Raw genomic sequence first — 18,741 nt, 5'->3', positions numbered from 1 at the left:
TTAGGCTGCTGAAGGCAGCAGAAATGACTCTTGTGTAACTAACATTTGGTAGTCACTGCAGTCCAGAGCACCAGACCAGTCTCTGAAGTCACTGCTGTATCTAATTCAAGGACTGATGGACATGCAAATGAGCATTTGAGGCCAGCTCACAAACATATCCCAATTCCACCTCTGACTCAGCCTGAATAAGTAGGTGTATCCCCCATGGACCCCACACAGCCATCAGAAATGTCTGCACCCATGACAGTCTTAGTGTCTTACCCAATTTCATATCAGTATTCCAGAATAAGTCATTTTGTCAGAGTCCTCATTTCAGCAAAGAGGCAAATAAAGTTTATGGGTTTGTTTTTCTTTTTTTTGGTTGCTTGTTTTTGTTTTTTTTTTTCCCTTCACTTATTTTTAATATCTATTGATCCACACTGTTAAGATGAGCAGCAACTGACAGATAGATCTTCTGAGGATATGAGCAACACCATGATATGATCATATAGTGCTGTTGAAATTCTTCCTCTGCTCGGGTTCAGTAAGGTTGAATGCCTGCTTTCTACAGTCCTACTTATATTTTTAGGAGATCTCACTAAATTCTGGACAAATAGGTGAGATACAGTAAAACTGCTAAGTGCACATTAACTCTGTTCCTCAAATGAAGTTTTTCGAGTCTGATAGTGCTATGGAATAGATTGGAGCATAAATCCTCATGTTTTGTGTTATAAACCCACTGTTTGCTGATGTAGCCAGGGAAGAAATTTCCCCTCTGGGCAACAATTATCCATAAGATTGGGAGCTTGGGAAATCAGGTGTTATATGAGCTCTGGTCTTCTATTGTATCAGCTGTGAAAATCAAGAGAAGGATAATATTTGCTGTCAATCCCCCAAATGAGGTACAACCCACTAACAGATCAAAGCCCCGTAAAGCTTCCGAGCAGTGGATGTTATTTATTATTATAGATATGCTATTGATTCTCCATACATTCCATGCTTTTATATGCTGCACTGTCCAGAACAAGAAACCAAACCAAATCAAACCAAAACAAAACAAGATAAAACAAAAAACAAAACAAAACAAAACAAAAAGAATAAAAGTCGTGGACTCAATGGGTTTTGAAAGCTAGTTTGTTAGCAGTGAAATGCTCTTAAGCCAGGAAAGTATTACTAATGCAGATTAAAGCACAACTGCAAAAATGTGTTTTGTAGTAGTACAGGAAAAGCACACAGCAGGTGAAAGAAATTAGCTCATCAAAACGCATAAAGAAAATAAAATTAAAATTTTGCATGTATAGATATTTTCAATGTCCAGTCAGCAGTGCTTATAGGATTTTGCATATCCTTTCCCCTTCAACAATATTTTAGTGTAGTATGACTTTGTGAGAAGAATATAAATAACATGAGGTGGATTTGGAGGCGGGGAAAGAAAAGGATATCAAACACGACATGCTATTTTTTTTTTTTTAATACAAAGTTAATAAAGTTATATAATAACATGTCAGTAACAGATGCCCTTGACCACCAGAAATATCTGAAAGAGATTTTGTAAAGAGCAGCAAATAAGACATGAATTTACCAGGTAAAGTAATGTAGAGAAAGTTCAGTGCAGTTTTGTTGTTCTTTGTCAGGTGTAACACATAAATATTAAAAAATGGTTTAGCTCTGTCTCTTCCCATCCCATCAAACTCATATCTAAAAGTCTCTACCCTCATTTACTCAGGAGGGTATGATCCATGTGCAGAACTCCAATGTTTCTCTCCAAGAACTCTTCAGAATTTATGCACTCACCTGTTTTGTTCTGTTACCTTGTAGTCACGGATTAGCTGTTAAATAACAGTTTTGTGTTTCCATTTAAAACAGATACTAATTCTCATTTTAGACTTGATGGTAAGGAAAAAAAGAAATACATGAGCAGATTACTATTTGTTTTGCTTCCTAGAAAGGAATATTTTCCATGTAAAAAAATCATAAAGTTGCAGGTTGTTTGTATCTGTAATTCTTTGATTCTTTTCCCCTTATCTTTAATTTTTTTGGCTTTTTTCATTTTTCACCATTTCAGAAAAATTATACAGGAGCAAACCCAAATATAATACAGTATCTTGATATGCTCAGTTGTTCAGAATCTCTTCTGTGTTCACAAAGTAATGAAGTTCCAAAATCTACTTTTCTTTGTGTTTATATATGTGTGCTATTTTAAAATTATAGAGAAATGAGAAATTGATGGTATTTATACGTAAAAGACAAAGAAATTTAAAAAAAAAGAGGGAAAATAGAATGAAAACATACATAAAAGGGAAAAATAAAGGTTCAGAAAAAAAATTTATTTGGGAAACTGGGTAGGGGCAGGGGACTAAAACATTTTAACTGCTTTAGCAAAAAGGTAAATATTATCTTTTTAATAGAAAAGCAATTTTCAAGTATTTATTTTTAGCGAACACATTTTTTCAGTAAGAGAAAACTGTTAGCAGAGCTGACCTCAATGTATTAATTAATAATTTTTGAAAAACACAAAAATTTTTGAAAAGCATAAAAAATGGCAATTTTATGTGAATATTTTCAAAGACACAGTAATGGTTTAAAATTGCATGAAGTATTGACTCTTTCTGGGAAATAAAATAAAAAGAATACATTTTCATTTAAAATTCTGAGGAAAATACTTTTGTGTATACTAAATTCCATGGAAGTGGATGAACAGAGTATTTATAATGAGCTGATGAGCGTTGGACCAGGACCCCTTTCAGAAGGCTTCATTTTTATTTGTATTTTTATTTTTACCTCGCTGTCAGCAAACTTCCACTGTTATCACACTAATTCATCATCGTTAGCAAGAGGGCTGTTTCAATGATAGTGTCATACACTGAGGGTAAAATTTAACTCTAAAATTTTGTGATGTTATTAACGTTACTGAATCTACTGTGGTAATGGCCCCTAAATTTAAAACCTGAGTGGAAAATAAAATTTTAGGTGTAATTTAATTTTTATAGCCCTTGCCCACCAGAACCTGATGCAAATATTTATTTCAGCACTAACACTGATTACAGTTATTTCATTCATCCGTATTTCTCTGATCACTTGGCAGTTGAGCTACTGTCTGTCCATTCATAAATAGCAGCAAATGAAGAGGCTGATAACATCATGATGCAATGAAGTCAAATGAATTTTTTTTTAAATGTAAACTTCTTGCATTTGCTCTCTTATCTCTAGCTTTGTTTGACTAAAAACAAGCTTATAAAAACACACTGTTCTAGCACAAAGAAACTGCAACAAGAGAAGGATGTCCATCCTGAAAATAATATGGTGCTTTCCCTCTGAAAACATAAATATTCTTGTGTATCCAGGTAAAGGAGTAGCAAAATGAATAATTTCACCTTCTGAGTTATAATGATTATATTATTTGGTTTCTGATTTGCTTTATTTTTTGTTGTTTTTTGTTAGTTTGTTTGTTGTTGTTGGTTTGTTTTTTTTGTTTGGTTGTTTTATTTTTTTTTTAATTTGGTTTGTTTTGTTTGTTTCTTTCCTCTTCCCCAGAGGGAGAAAAAGTTAAAAAAACCAAAAAAACATCAGTTAAGAAAAATTAAAAGGGAATTGAATCACTATCTAAACTTTTCTGTAAGCAACCTCAGCTTCCAAATATGATTTGTTTTTTGTGGTTTTCTGATGTACAGTGGAAAACACATGGGGAAACCTAAGGCAGTAATTTACATTTCTCTGGAAAAATTTCTGGACAAATTTTCCATGCTTTGCAACAAATATGTTATAACACTTTAATATAATCTTATAATTAAAGTATAACTGCATATTAAAATATTAAATTCTGGTGAGTTTTAGTTTTTTTAGGGTTTCTTGGAGGGGGGGTTGGTGGTTTTGGGGTTTTTTTTGTTTTTTATGGTGTTGTTCTAGTTTTAAATTTAATAAACCTGTTTTAGCCTGTCTTTTTTCTTAGGATAATTTATCTCTTCATTCTTATATTTTCCCTTAAATTTTCAGCTATGAACCTTTTATATAGTCTAAGGGAAAAAAATGGAAAAATTGCATCCTTTCCCAATGCTTCATGTAGAGTTATAAAGAAAAGAAAAAGCAAGCATTGTATATTTACTATGCAACTTGACAAATAGAGGATATTAATTTTATTTTCTACTTCTTTAGATCTTGAATTTTAATATTGATATTAATTTCTAGAAACATAGACTATCGAGATTTTCAAAAATTAATTATAACCTATAGGAAAATAAGACTTTTTTTTTTTTTTAAATAATGCCTATAGGCACACTTGAGGTTAGTCTCTAATAAAAACTAAAACTCTGTATCTTTCACACCCTTCTGTAAGCAAAAACGTCCCAAAGGAAATATTGGTTTCAAAACCAATAGAACCACAAAGTTGTAAGGGAAAACCATCTCTCATCCACAGGAAAATCATGATTGATCAGATATTCAAAACAAGTTCATAGAAAAGGTGGCACATTCTGTGCAACTGAGGAGTATGTGAATTCCTGGTTTGGAGCCATCTGGCAGGGAATGCTGATGCAGAGGTACCAGAACTGATACCTCTGGATGTGGTGGATGGCCACTGGGATGTGGGGAAAAGCTTTCTGCCATCAACAGGTTACCTCAAGAGCTAAAGGCAGACCTAGAGCAAAGACAAAAAACAGAACTTCAGGGCCTCTGACAAAGCTTGACTGATTCAATTTTGCCTCCTCATGTTTTCTCTGGAGGGACAAAAGAAGACAAAAATCACATCAACATTTGGATTTTCCTCTTGCACTCCAGCCAAAGTTTCACTGACAAAAAATTTAGGGCCTTTCATAATGAAAAAAAAAAAAAAAATCCCCCTGCTTCTACAAGGAAAGAACTACTCAGATACAGCCACTGAGATATTCAAATTTACTGAATTCTGAGTTTGTAAGCTCCTGTTTAGCTGATAACACAGCTGTGTAATATCCAACTTCTGCACAAATCATATGTGCACACTGTGGGTTTGGGTGTCAATTGTGTCACTGCAAACCTGTCCAATTTTATCTTAGAGATATAAATGTCTCAGAAAGTTTTATTCCTATAACAGCAGATCTTTAATTAAATAGAATATTGTAAAATAAATAAATGCATCTGTAAACATGCTGGAGGGCAGAGGGACATATTTTTATTTATATGATTTTAATAAAAGATATGTTTCTAGTTAAATCCCTGTGTGAGTAATCTAATATATAAAATGCAGTACAAGAAAGAGGTGTCTGTATGCCACAGCTTTAACCAGTTGTATGCTTTCATTTCAAAATTATTATTTTCATCTTCTTCTTCTTCTTCTTCTTCTTCTTCTTCTTCTTCTTCTTCTTCTCCTCCTTCTGCTTCTCTTTCTCATTTTTCTCTTTCTTCTTTACTCTTCACCCTTTTTCAGAAATTGTTCTAAACTCACCAAACACAAGTTGTGCCTTCCGGGATCAGAAGCAACATTAGTCTGGTAAGTGTAAAAATAGGCCACTTGGAGAAAAGTGCAAAAATCCACTTTGAGGACAAAGCTGAGTGGCTTTTTTTTTGTTGTTGTTTCTGGGTTTGTTTGGTTTTGTTGTTTTTGTTTTGTTATTTTTTTTTTCCCCTGTAGATCTTTTATACCTATTGTCTCTAAGTCAGACGTTGATTTTGCTTTTAAAAAACGTACTCTTTAATATTCTTCTTACTTATTTATGTCACAAGAGTTTAATATTTTTCTGGCAGTCCTTTAAAAACACCCTCTGGAAGATATATTAGCCATTTAAGTCCTAATAATTTTTAAAAACTATTCCTAAGCCTCTGGTTCCCTGACAATGAATTCCACTGTCTACTTGTACCAGGTGTGCAAAAAGTTTTTCCTTCATTTTCAGTTAGCTCTGTTTCATTTAATGTCTCCATGGCCTTGACTGGTGCCTGGAATAACACCTGTCTGTATATTTCTGTCTTCTTTTTTCTGTGGCATGATTCTGCTGCACACCTTAGTAGATTCTCACCTATGAAAAACACCTTAAAGTCTGCTGGAGTTGATTAAATCCTCAAACTTATGGTCAGCCCAAGCTACCGGACACAGGATTTTAATTTTTCTGCTAAAATTTCTAGTGCCAGGTCTTACAGAGAACTCTGTGGCTGGTGGTAGAGGACTGGTGCAAGGACCAAACAGTCCTGGAGAAATTCAGGTGAGCTGAGCTCATTCTCCAGGGCTCATCTGGCTCTCCTGTAATGCGTGTGTGCAGATGTACTTCAAACCAGAGTAGCACCAGGGCTGTTCTGCTAGATGTGTTATTACCTCTGGGTTTGAGGAATTCAGAATACACAGAATACGCTGAGATGGCTGATTCTTTCCCCCATATCGCAAAAATCCTACATTTCTTTTTTCTTTTCCTTCAAATACATCAATACATCCCCCATCCTTTTTTTTTTTTTTTCTTCTTTTTTTTTTTTTTTGCTTAAACATTGAAAACTTTTTATGGAGATTGAAATTGCCCTTGGTTTCACTTACAAGACACAGTTTAGACTTATTTTTCCTGCTGTGAAAACAAAGGGTTATAATAATTCACAATCATAACTGCAGCAGAAATGCCTAGCTTCCCTCTGCAATACCAAGCAGACCTTTCCCTGGGATCACATGCTATTTAAAGTGTTTCATTTTCTCCTGGTACAAGCAGAGGCCTCATCAAAACTGTGAATTTCAGATAAGCGTTTATCAGACTTTTGCTGTAACCATCTCAGAAATGAGCTGTCATCAGCAAATTTAATCTGTCTCTGGCTGCTTTAATTGTTAGCACCATTTCTGCCAAATCCTTCACAGTCCTCATAGCATGGAAAGTTTCTTTAAGACTTTTAATTCAGTCAGCAGAGATTGCTCACAGTATTTTTTTTTTCTTTCCATATTTATGACTTACACATTTAAAAAGGTGGAGGACCTTGATTGAACACCTGAATTATGGAAATTCAACTGCATCACTAGTATTAAATACTGACTCTGAAATATGGAAATATGTAGGTGAGAGGGTTTGGGGAGAACCCTGCCAGCCAGAATAAAGGTCTGGAAGATATTTTACTTTATTTGGACTGAGGACAAATAGAAACAGATTTTCTTTAGTGCTGTGGGTCATGGAATTTTACTGGTGTCTACAAATAATTGCAAACAGGCCCCCATTTTAAGCATGATGAAGGACAAAAAAATATGATCTTATGCTTAAAGTTGCTGTAGGATGCCTCAGCAAAGCTGGGTTGAGTCTTTCATTTTGCCACAGGCTTTCTGTGTGACCTTGGGCAATTTAGTTTGGCCTGGACTCTCAAAGGATTCAATGACATAAAAAAAAATCTTTGGAGCCTGTGGGAATGAGTTACCTCAAATACCAGGTCCTACCCATCGGCACAGATTACTACTGGATTTTATCTGCCAGTTATTTGCTTACCCAGGGAGGATTGGGAGATCTTCCTATAACTCCTCAGAGGCCATTTCAAATCTGACACACCCAGCTGGGTATTTTTTAGGTGCCATCCAAAATTCTTCCACTGTTAAACTCTTCTTGCAAACCACTTATATAGTTAAACACTGTACCTGCTAATTAAACCAAAATGGCCCTTTTCTTCAATTAGTCCTTCAGTTTTGGCTTCTGACAGTGAAATCATAAATCTAGAGATAAATAGATGATGTGTATTGCACAATTAGGTAAACAGAGTATGTCTTTATCTCCCTCTATAATTCCCTGTACCTATAGGCCTATATAATACATATCTGCATATATATCAGTGACATACAGATATCAAGGAGTTATATATATATATTTCAGTGAATTATATATATCAGTGAGGGACTATGATTACATCTCTGGACCTTCCTGACACAGCACACCTTTTTTCCTGGTTAATTTAGACATTCAAAGCATGTAAGAAGTGGTTTCCTTATTACAGCAACTACAGGCAATCTGCTCCAAATACAGTTGAACACTGGATAAGACCTCTTGAATTTTTATCCCTGGACAGTTTTTTAGAGTTAAAGATCTCCCAAATATATAAAGAACTTTGACTGGGAAAGAAATTACTAAGTTATGCCTGTATTAGTAAAACTGTGATTCATGGACAGCAGTGGGTGGTTAGGCACCAATAAACAGTCCTTGCTGATGACTATACTCAGCATGTGGTGGGAAACTATAAAACAATAGAATTAGATTTATCTAATTCCAAAGAACTAATTTGCTGAGTTTGGCTTCTTTATCTTTATTATTTCATATGGTTGGCATTTGAATTTCTTTATTTTTGTGAAACTTGTTTTCCTGTATGAGTATCTTGCAGAGTCCACGGTAATCTGTTTTTACGTTGAATGTGTGCTTGTTCATTTGGTTGTTTGCTTTGGATAATTACATCCCTCCTGCCATATCATTCCCTTTTGTAAACTATGGGAGTTACTAATGCAGCATGATTTGCAAATTCAGATTATTCTAAATGAATATGCTATTTGAAATTCACTTCATGCAGTTTCAAGCATCCAAGTTTATAATATGCTTTTGCATTCATGCCAATAAAGATCAAATCTGAATGCTCAAAAAAAGAGAAAAAAAGAAAAAAAGAAAAAGTGAAGATAAAAGGATGTATCTTCAATTCTTCCATCTGATTGGAGCCTTTTATTTTGATCCTAAGGGACAGCTGTGTCTGATCTCACCCCAAGTTTTGTGGTTCTGACATGATTTCTCTTGTTGAGGGTTTTGAAACTGTCAAAGGTGATACTCTAGCCCTCCCAGTTTAGTTAAGGCAAGCCCTAGAATGTTAAAAATATGAACATAGAAAAACTAACTTTTTATTCTGACCCAATTTGAAATGTAAAAATTCAAGGTAAAACTGAAGAAAGTGAAAATTAATATTTCATCAACCTATTTTTGTTCTCCCAGAACATAAGTGTCATCATATTTACTGTGAAGGTCAGAAGGAAATTTTTCTTCAATCCAGCAGGTTAAGAGAACATCCTAGGCACCACTGATGATATCAGCCACCATTTCTGCCCCAGCAGATTTTTTCCTTGGGTTCTTAGGAGGGTGTAGGACATTTCCATTGCAGTGGAATCTTTCACGACTCCTGCAAGGCAGTAAACATATAGGGTGCAAAGTCAGGAGTTGATATGTTTTTAATTCAATCACCAGATGCATCATTTCTCAGAACATGTAAATATTGACACACAAAATATAAGCAATTGATACACTGCACACGATGCTTGAAAATATGGAATAGGTACTGCTGCAAATTTTCCGGAAAGCATGAACGTATCAACAGTTAATAAAGTCCCAAAGGAAGTCTTGTCCAGTGAATGGTTTTAGGAAATTGTAGAAAATCCCCAGAGGAACTGCTGAGAGAGTCATTAACATAATGATGATACATTTTTCTCACATTCAAGAATGGACCCAACAGGGATTTTTGATGTCACAGACACATTGTAGTGATATCTCTATATTAAAAAAAAATTGAGTGGAAATTTACAGGCTGTACCTAAACTGTCTCATTCAATACCAAAGTTGGGAAGATTTTCTACATGACTTGTGTTTTTTCTCAGAATCATGATGTTGCTTTCCATACCCTCTCACCCCTTTTCTATTCCTTCCAATTCACCTGTCATCTCACTGCTTTACCCAATTGTTGAGACAGCAGAGAGCACTAGAATTTTTTTTTTTTTGGTATTTCTGACATATTTGCATCAAACCCCACACAATCAGATCGGGGAATTCTGGGGCTTTTTCTGTGTCCTAGAAGAGAATGTAATAGATGAACCTCAAGAGAGCCAAAATAGGATGACAGATACATACTCAAGACAGAAAAATATGTTGTAATTGGATGAAGACCAAACTAAAATGACCTGTGACATAGCCAGTGTTATGCCTCCAGGTCTTGATTTCCCAAATCTCCCAGGCTGGGAAGATGGCCAGGCCCACCATGAATTCAATCCTGCTGGATTGCCTGGGTTTTTGTCCTTCTGTGAAAATCAGTGCACATAAGGGTAGGAAGGCAGTGAAAGCACTGGTACAAATTCAGGTCTTGTTCCTACCTAGAGGCAAACCACAGTCGAGATGTACATCCTTACCCAAAGCCCAAAAGTGTTCCCAGGTCATGCTGTAGACACAGAGAATGTTTGCATCTAATCTGCTATTAACAGAGAAGGCCTAATGTCTTTCTAATCCATACACACAAAGAACTACAATGCACTGGTGCATACTGCAAAAATTAGAATTCCCAAAATCTCTGAAATAAGTGGCTAGGGCACTTCCTGACTTTGATCCTGTTCCAAGTCTGAGAACATATATTTCTGTAGACAAAACAGAAAACATCTAATCTTCGTTTACAGATCTTCACTGAGTGAGGATCTAGGGGAACCATAAAGTGCTCTGTTGATTAATTAGCCTCACTCTGTGCTTTTGGACCTCATTTCTTATGAGAATTAGGTTGAGAAAGTGGAGTTACACAAATAGGTAGGAGGGGACTGAGCAGCATGAAATGTTTTCTTTTTCTCCATACCATTCCCCATGATTCCCTTTCCATACCAGAAATCCTTCAGCTCAGAAAAGGATCCTCAGGTGTCTTGGACCCCAGGTGCAGGCAGACCATCAGATTCAATATCGACATTTAAACACTGAATTGTCACTTCTCTCTTTCCTGAAGGTATTTATCCTCTGAGCTGCTAAAGTAATAATGCAAACAAACAATAAAACATTAAAGTAAATAAAATATAATAAAAGTAATTATCTGATAATGTAATTTTAAAATAAACTCTTAATCTAAGGTTTTAGCCATCTGATTTTATAAACTAATTGGTTGACTATAAATCATTTTATTTTAATAGTGACCTTGGTACCTTAATTTAGTTTTTTGGTTTTTTTTTTTAAGTTCCATCATCCTGGATTTTTTTTTTTTTTGGTTGTATGGAGTTGTTGTGTTTTTTTTTTCTCTAGACAATGCAGCTCAGAAATTTTCATGCATCTCCTTGACAGATACAAACATTATTCCCATTGTGTCCTTACTGAATAAAATATTTAAAGTGCAGAGCTAGCACTGGAAGATTGACTGTATTCTAAATGAACTTTCTGATACCAAATGTAAAACTAGGGGGAACAGAGCACCAGTAATGAAGCAAAATAAAAGGTTAAGTATTGGAAATTAATTAGTGAATTCATCAACAACTACTCTTTGATGGTCTGAACTGCTTTCAGAAAGATAAGGAGAGAACAATTTGAGAAAACAACTGTTTGAGAAAACAATTAAATCCCATCCCATACTTGCATAGAATTATTTCATATTCACATGCAAATCCTAAGACATGGATACACTCAAAATACTAATGCCCTATATATGCACAGACTGTTTCTGCTCTTGTTAACATTGCTATGAATCAGAGGTAAATTAACAAGAGGTCTACAATACAAAATTGACAAGAGGTCTACTGCCATGATACTGATGAAATTCAGACCATGTATCTCTGACGTTCATCATATGTGTTATCAGCAGTACCTTATTTGCTGCCTACAGATCTTTACTGTTTTGGATATTGCATGAACATGTAACCAAACTCAGAACTTTTATCAGCAGGAGTCACTCACCCATACAATGTGGATAGACAGTACAGTACTCATCATCTCTAAGTGAACGTATCTAGATTCACTTTCATCGTATATTTCATTGTATATCAGCATGACTCCACCATAGCTTAGGAGAATTTACATAAGAAGCTCCATTCCTGGTGTTCTACTTAGTGGCAAAGGACAGGGATTCAAATTGAGTGTTCAGAAAGAGTAGCCAATATAGAGCAAGCAGGAGCAGATCTTTTCTTCTGCTGTCCAACTAAACCTGCTGACTCAACCCACTGATTAAGAATGACAGACACCCAGTGTAGATTGGTGCCTGTCAGTTTTGTTTCCAGGCTGTTCCACTCTTCATCTCTATCTAGTATCCCAATCAGAATAACACTGAGATACTGAAGTTTGAGGAAGCTGGGATCCTTGTCATCATATGATCCTTGCTATTGAGGGACAGGAACCCCAGCAGGAGCTGCTGCTGCTGCTGCTGCTGCTGCTGCTCCTGCAGAGCCCCTGCCACCACCAGCACCACAGAGAAGAACAAGCCTCATCCACCCGTGTGCACTGAAATCACTGGGAGTTTCCTCCCCAGCTTGTTTTCCTCTCTTGATTCGGGAGGAAGCAGAGACTCATTGAAGTCACCTTCTTTTGTTGCATGCTGCTCTACACCACTTTGCATTTCTTCCCTAGCACGGGACCAATGTTTCACTGATTCTCCTCACTAGTGCCACTGGAATATCACAGGCTGGGACGTGAGCAGAGAATGGTCTTAAATTCTTCCTTTCAGTGAATAATGGGCTGTAGAAAAGAGTTTATTGTTTCTGAGATAATGCTATGTGATGACTAAATCTGGTGAGGGAATGGCCATCCAAGCATTACTGTAATAATGCAAGCACTCATTTATTTATCCTTTGATGAGGTTCCAAAGAGCCTAATCAAGTTAGACACTCTTCATTGTTACTTTTCCTAGACAGGATTTTGACAGCTTATTTGATATTTAAAGTAGAATGTTTTAGCTATTAATTTGATCATTATTTTATTTTTTTTGAAGTCAGTAAAAAACGAGTCTGACTGTAGATACATGTTTGTGATCTGGAGCAAATGCTGAAAAAAAAATGTGGTTTTTTCACACTCTCTTCAGGCTGAAAAATCAGGATGTGAGATTGTATCTATGGGTAAGACTGAGTGGGTTCAAGAGTTTAAGTAAGTTGAGACTCTGGTCGAATTTCACAGTAAAAAATTCCCTATATATTCGGTGTGAAGAAGCAGTATGCACCATCAGGGGAGGATTACAACATGAGGTATTAAGTGTCTCAATTAGCAAATAGCAGGAATCCTCTCTGGCTTGTTCGTCTTTCTTCCCAGTGCCATAGCACATTCTTCTGGGAATCAGAAGTAGAGTCCTAGACTCTGGGAATCAAAATAAACTGGTATTGCACACAAAAAAGGGATTTGGGGTCATTTTCAAAGGAGTGGAGGTGATACAAATGACTTCTTCCTTTTCCAAAGCAATCAGTTGAAGACAGCCCAACAGAAGTCACAAAAATTTATTCATCACTCTGGCTATTAAAAAAAAAAAATCAGTAATACTATAAAAAAATCCTAACAGTTACTTCTCTGAATTGCAAAGGTCCCTCTGATCAGAGCCCTCAGGCACTGTCCCTGTAGGGCAGGGTCACTCTTTTATGTATATTTTTTAAAAAATGTCTAACTTGCAACTTTGTCCCCCTTCACGTATTGGAAACAATATTTTTTCTTTGCCAGTATCTGTAAAGTCAATTCAATTTGGATCCAGTTTCCTGAATCCCCCCACTGTGCCTTAAACTTACTCCAGGCTAGCAGCCTCTCAGACCACCTCAGGTGCCAAAACTTTCTAACATATTTCAGTGCACTGATCAATAGGGTTGTTTTGCCTTTTTTTCTCTTCCTAGTCACACAAGCTGCACAAGGTGAAAAAAATGCCACTGAATTAATATTTATTTTGCAACATAAAAGAGCCCAGCACTATCTACAAATGTTATAATTAATTGGGATTAATTTCATGTGCAAAGTTTGGCTCTGAAGGTGTTGATGGAGTAATACATCAAAGAGGCTTCACCTCTGTAAAAAATCAATGCTAAAGTAACCTTGATTACTGTCTCTGTTGATGTCACACATAACACTAATCAGTCATCGTTTGCACTGAACACTATCATGAACAAATATTATTTGTTCTCTTATTGGCATTTTTGAGACCCTGGGATAAAATTCACTGCAGCTCTCTAAAAGGAGGTTTTCACCTTAGGGAAATTGTAAAGTTTGTTCAGCAGTACATAGTCTACAAAAAAAATTGAATTAATCTGAAAATCGAAAATAAGGAGACATACACTGCCATGGAATAAGGGGGCACTTGCTTTTCTTCTCATCCTTCCCTGCCTCTTCTCCCTTTTCATCTTCAATCTTTTTCTCCTTTTTTTCTCCTCTATTTCTCTCTCAATCTTACTCTCCTTTTCTTCCCCTTTTCTTCCCCTTCCTTGCCTTTTCTTCTCACTTTCTCACCCCCAGCTCAGGACTAGAAAGTACATTTGACAGTGGCAGATTTCTGGAGGGAATGCTTTGCAATACAAGCAGGGGATCTCTAGAGATGCTGGGTCTGAAATACCTGACCTGTGAGGTATCTAAGCCTAATGCAACCAAGCAAAATATCAAAGTGAAAGCACCCAGCTCACCTTTAATAAGGCTTGCTATCGATTTTTGTGATTGCTCCTTTTATTCTTCAGAGCAAGCAAACATCTGCCACCCAGCTCCTACTCTGCTGTCCCCTCCTTTTTGATTATTCTTATTACTTTTCAGGCCCTCAGGAGTCCCTCCTCTCACCCTCCAAGTTCCTGTAACTGATTCAATCCCATTTATTTCAGTGCTGCAAGTTCATGCCGCTTCAAGCGCACCCTGAAAACAATTTCTGTATTTATATTGGCTTCAGGGAATCTTGCATCAAGCTTTCAAGTATTAGCAAGGATGGGTTCACTTCTTACCTGGGCACTCCACAAGGTGCCTCTTGACTAAGACTGTACTGAAGTGGCAGCTCTCCCTCCCTAGCCCTTCTTGTCTCAGCTGGAGCTGACACGAGGGCTGAGCACACATGATGGCTTGAGCCCTCTTTGGAGCTTGTCCCAGCCTTGTCCTTCTCCCTTGCTTGTCCACACTGAAGAGTGTTTTGGCTTCATCCGTGATTTATCCTCCTCCTTGGGAAAAAAAAAAAAAAAGGTAGGGATGGGATCAGTGTGCAGCCAGGTATCATCCCAGCATGGATACAGGTTTAAAAGAACATGTGAGGAGTTGGATTCCAAACAAAATCTGCTCTTAAATGAGGAAATTCTCTGTGGATGAAAGTTGCAATTAAGTTATTCCACCTCTACTCATATCCCATCTTCCTTTCACCCCCCCACATATTCACTGTGTGTATTCCCCCAGGGATAAAATCCAGTTTATGCATTTTTGTCATGAGAACAAATGACAGAGGAGAGAAGTTTGTGATAGCTTCTTATATTTTTCTAGTTTAGATAGAATAAATTAACTCAAAACAGAAAAATATCTTAAGATGCTTCTGTCACAGAAACAGTCAAGCATGACTTATGGATTTCAGCTGATGGAAAATATGTTAAAAAATTCATCACGATTTTTAGATACAGTCTGAATAGTAAGTGTTTATTTACCAGTTGGAAAAGGGGGCTTTAGATCTCCTATACTGGTTCTGCTTAGTACAGCAGATGGTACCCCTATAGTGCCACAGTGTTTTCAAAGCCACATTGAGAAAACCTCCTTATTTCAATCCACCCTACATCTGTCCCTGAATAGGATGAATTAACCACAAACAGAAAAAGAATGAAAACAAATTTTAAACCAAAAAATGAGTGGCTATGAAAAACGTACATATTGCAAATGTGCCAGATTTCTTTATTTAGAATAAAGAATAGCATTACAGCCTCTTATTTTGTCAGATATCATTTCTGAGTGAAGAGAAAAGTGCTGCTTTTCACATTTAATGTTGAGTTGTGAACTGTGGTCATTTCCCTTGCCTTTGTCATAACACTAGACAGCAGTGGGGAAAAGAGGAGGGGATGGTAAAGGTAAGAGAAATAGAGAGAGCTCTTGTTGATGCTCCCAGGATCCAAGGCGACTGGTCAGACACGGGTGGATGCTTTGGGCTGGCAGCCTTGCCACAGCAGATGTTGCTCTGGACCCTGGCTCTTTTCCCAGGTCTGGGATGTCATCTGGTTTATCTAGTCAGGCCCTTTTTCTTTACCAGTCTTTGTAAGACTGGGCAGAGCTAGACAGGCTGTCTCTGCTTATCACCCTGATAACCATGCAGTGCAGTAGATCTCAGAGACAAGTGATAAGCAAAGAAAAACACACACACACACAGATACACACACAGAGGAGCAAAAATGGCTGTGGGAAAACCAGAAAAGAGAGAGTTCTGTTCTTTGTTGATTCAGTGCTAAATGCCCACAGTGTGCTGCTGAAGACATAATGTTTGTGAAGATGGGATGATGCATGAGGCTGAGAGACATGGAAAATATGCAAATTCTATTTTGGCCTGCCCAGGAGAATTTTCCATGTTCTTTCAATGATACAGTTTTATAAAGATGTAAATGAATGGATGAATTCTCCAAATGAAAAACACTGCCTGATTTGTTATTTTAGCCAATTGTTTATTTCTCTTTTTTTGTTTGACTGTTTTTCACTTTCACTTCTCTATTTTTTGTCAAACTTAACCCTATTCCACCTCTATATGTTTGGATAAAATATTTACTGTTTTATTAGAATAATCTTTTCTGACAGGTAAGATTACCTTAAGAGAAGCCTGTTGAACTATCAGCCTTATGACACCTTCTCTGTTGTGTCAGTGCTTGACTGATCCCTTGACTGCTTTGGGATCAATTAAAATTTCTTCTCTTCTCTTCCATGGGCATGTAGAGCAGTGAGACCTTGAAGACAGCACCCAAAAAAAGCTACATAATTAAAGTACGACTGCAGTGATATACAATTTCTTTTCTCAAATCTCCACAAATGTTTTCCAGCTGAACAAGATTTGAACAGAAACAATCTGTAAGAAGAGTTTCGGGGGGAAAGTGTAATTTGTTTTGTATTACCCCTTTGATTGAAATTTTTTGGGTGGTGTCTCATTTTCCAAGCATACTAAACATTGAAGAAGTTAACTTGCAGTCTGACTTAACTGTCATAAAAATGGTAAAACATAACAGCAAGCAAGGTGGCACAGCAACAGACCCAGTCCTGCAAAGGCTTCTTGGAGAACAAAGCTGCATTCAAACAGCAACAGGCATCAAACATTAAACATTCGACATACGCCCTGGTGGAAAAAAAAAAATCTTTTTTGTCTTGCAGACAAGTGAACATTCCTTTTGGCTGTGGCCAGGCAGCTTATCTTTGTTGTTTATAAACTCTCTGAATTATTTTATATTTACTGTACATAACTTTGCATTAAACCCCATTTATTTTCACTGAATCGAATATACAAATTTACAGTGTAATAGTGAATCATGAATGGAAGATCCAGATCACCCTAGAAGCATCATTCTCTGTATCTATTTATAATCAATCAGCAGCACCACAAACACATAGATCCCATCCGTTTGCTAAGACATTGTGGCATTTGCACAATAGTTTCAATGACTTTCACAAATACAAATGTTTGACAAACACAGGAATTAATGTTGATATCCACATGCACTAGGGACATGACAGTGATTTCCAGATTCCCAGCTGGAATTGCTGTCCCTGCTCCAGCTATCCTGCTGAACACTTCTCTAATCCTGTGATAATGATGATGATGATGATGATGATGATGATGATGGAGAAGAAGAAGAAGAAGAAGAAGAAGAAGAAGAAGAAGAAGAAGAAGAAGAAGAAGAAGAAGAAGAAGAAGAAGAAGAAATACCCTTCGAGTCAGTACTCATAAATGGATTGAAAAAGAATTAAATGGAAAATAAGTGAAAACAGGTCTTCAGCTGGGTTACTCAATTTCAAAAGGGAAAACTTTGACAAATTACACGAACAAGCAAGTGAAGTCAATGGAAGCAATGAGTTCAGGGGCTTGCAGTGTGACAGGTTCCTCCAAACTCTTTAAGTCAGCAGTGAAAAGTTATCTGAAACTTGCACATCAAGCAAGTGAGAACAAAACTTTCAGAAAAGGTTTCCAAAGGCATTTGGATGTATAGCCACCTCAGAAAGGACATTAAGAGTAAGCATAAAACCTACGAGAAATTGAGGGAAAAAAGGATTGATCAGCAAGTAAGGGTACAACTTAGAGGTCACAAAGTGTAGAAATAATGTAAGAATTGCCAACAGCCACGCTGAGGTAGGCCTTTCAAAGTATATTAAAACAAGTAACAAAAAAAGCTCTTCAGTCACATAAATAAAAAGAGCAGCAAAATAGGAATAGCATCACATGCAGTAGGTTTGGGTAGAGAAAAGGTAGTATGTGTCTGATCCTAAGTATTTAGCCTCATTTTCCAATAAAGGATCCTTGAACAGATAGGAGAGATGATAAAAGTGTAGAAGTGAAAACAGCTATATGCAAGAGAAAGAAAACTAATATTTTATCTAAATAAATAAACTAATGCATCGATTTAAAATGTAATGAATAAATTACACCCTTTCTGAAATGTAAATTAACCATTGGTAGGTAAATATTCAAACCATAGGCTAATATTACTAAAGGGTAGCAGTTGGTCTATGATTTTATAACATATTAATTATCTGTTTCTCAGTGACAAAGCTGAGGAGGCATGAGAAGGCATCTCCTATCTTGACAATTCCTCATGTGAAACAGTCCATATTTATCCTGGGAATTAGGACAGGTGAGATTTTTACCTCTCTTTGCACAAAGCAACTTGAACAGGCAGCATTGCTGAGACAGAGCAGATGTGTTTCACTTTGGACTAACTTAGGGCAGATATGGTTTGCCACTTCCTTCTGCTCATCCTGGCCCAATCAACAAGTGCTGAGTTCAGTTTTCATATCACCTCAGTGGGTTTAAGTGCCTCAACTCTGCCTGGGAATTAATTTTATAAAAGGTGGGGATTTTTGCATCTTCTCCTTCTTGTGCTCATCACCTTTTTTCCAAGTAAGAGGTTCTGGCAATGTGTTGCTTAACTACTCAGAGTGGAAAATGTGGAAAGAGCCTTGTATTATAGGGTTGCATACA

At 36.7% G+C, this 18,741-nt stretch overlaps 1 long non-coding RNA gene across 1 annotated transcript; it reads right to left on the bottom strand.

The window, feature by feature from the left end:
* Window positions 1–3,505: 3,505 nt before the first annotated feature.
* On the bottom strand, window positions 3,506–14,752 carry LOC117010534. The gene is made up of 4 exons (XR_004420703.1): window positions 14,546–14,752; window positions 10,503–10,639; window positions 8,888–9,048; window positions 3,506–4,612 (listed from the first exon to the last, which is right to left on the bottom strand). It is a non-coding gene; the product is annotated as an uncharacterized LOC117010534 (long non-coding RNA).
* Window positions 14,753–18,741: the final 3,989 nt, after the last annotated feature.

Source organism: Catharus ustulatus, chromosome Z (genome assembly GCF_009819885.2).
Source record: "Catharus ustulatus isolate bCatUst1 chromosome Z, bCatUst1.pri.v2, whole genome shotgun sequence".
NCBI classification, from domain to species: Eukaryota; Metazoa; Chordata; class Aves; order Passeriformes; family Turdidae; genus Catharus; species Catharus ustulatus.
This window is presented reverse-complemented; position numbering and strand designations above follow the sequence as displayed.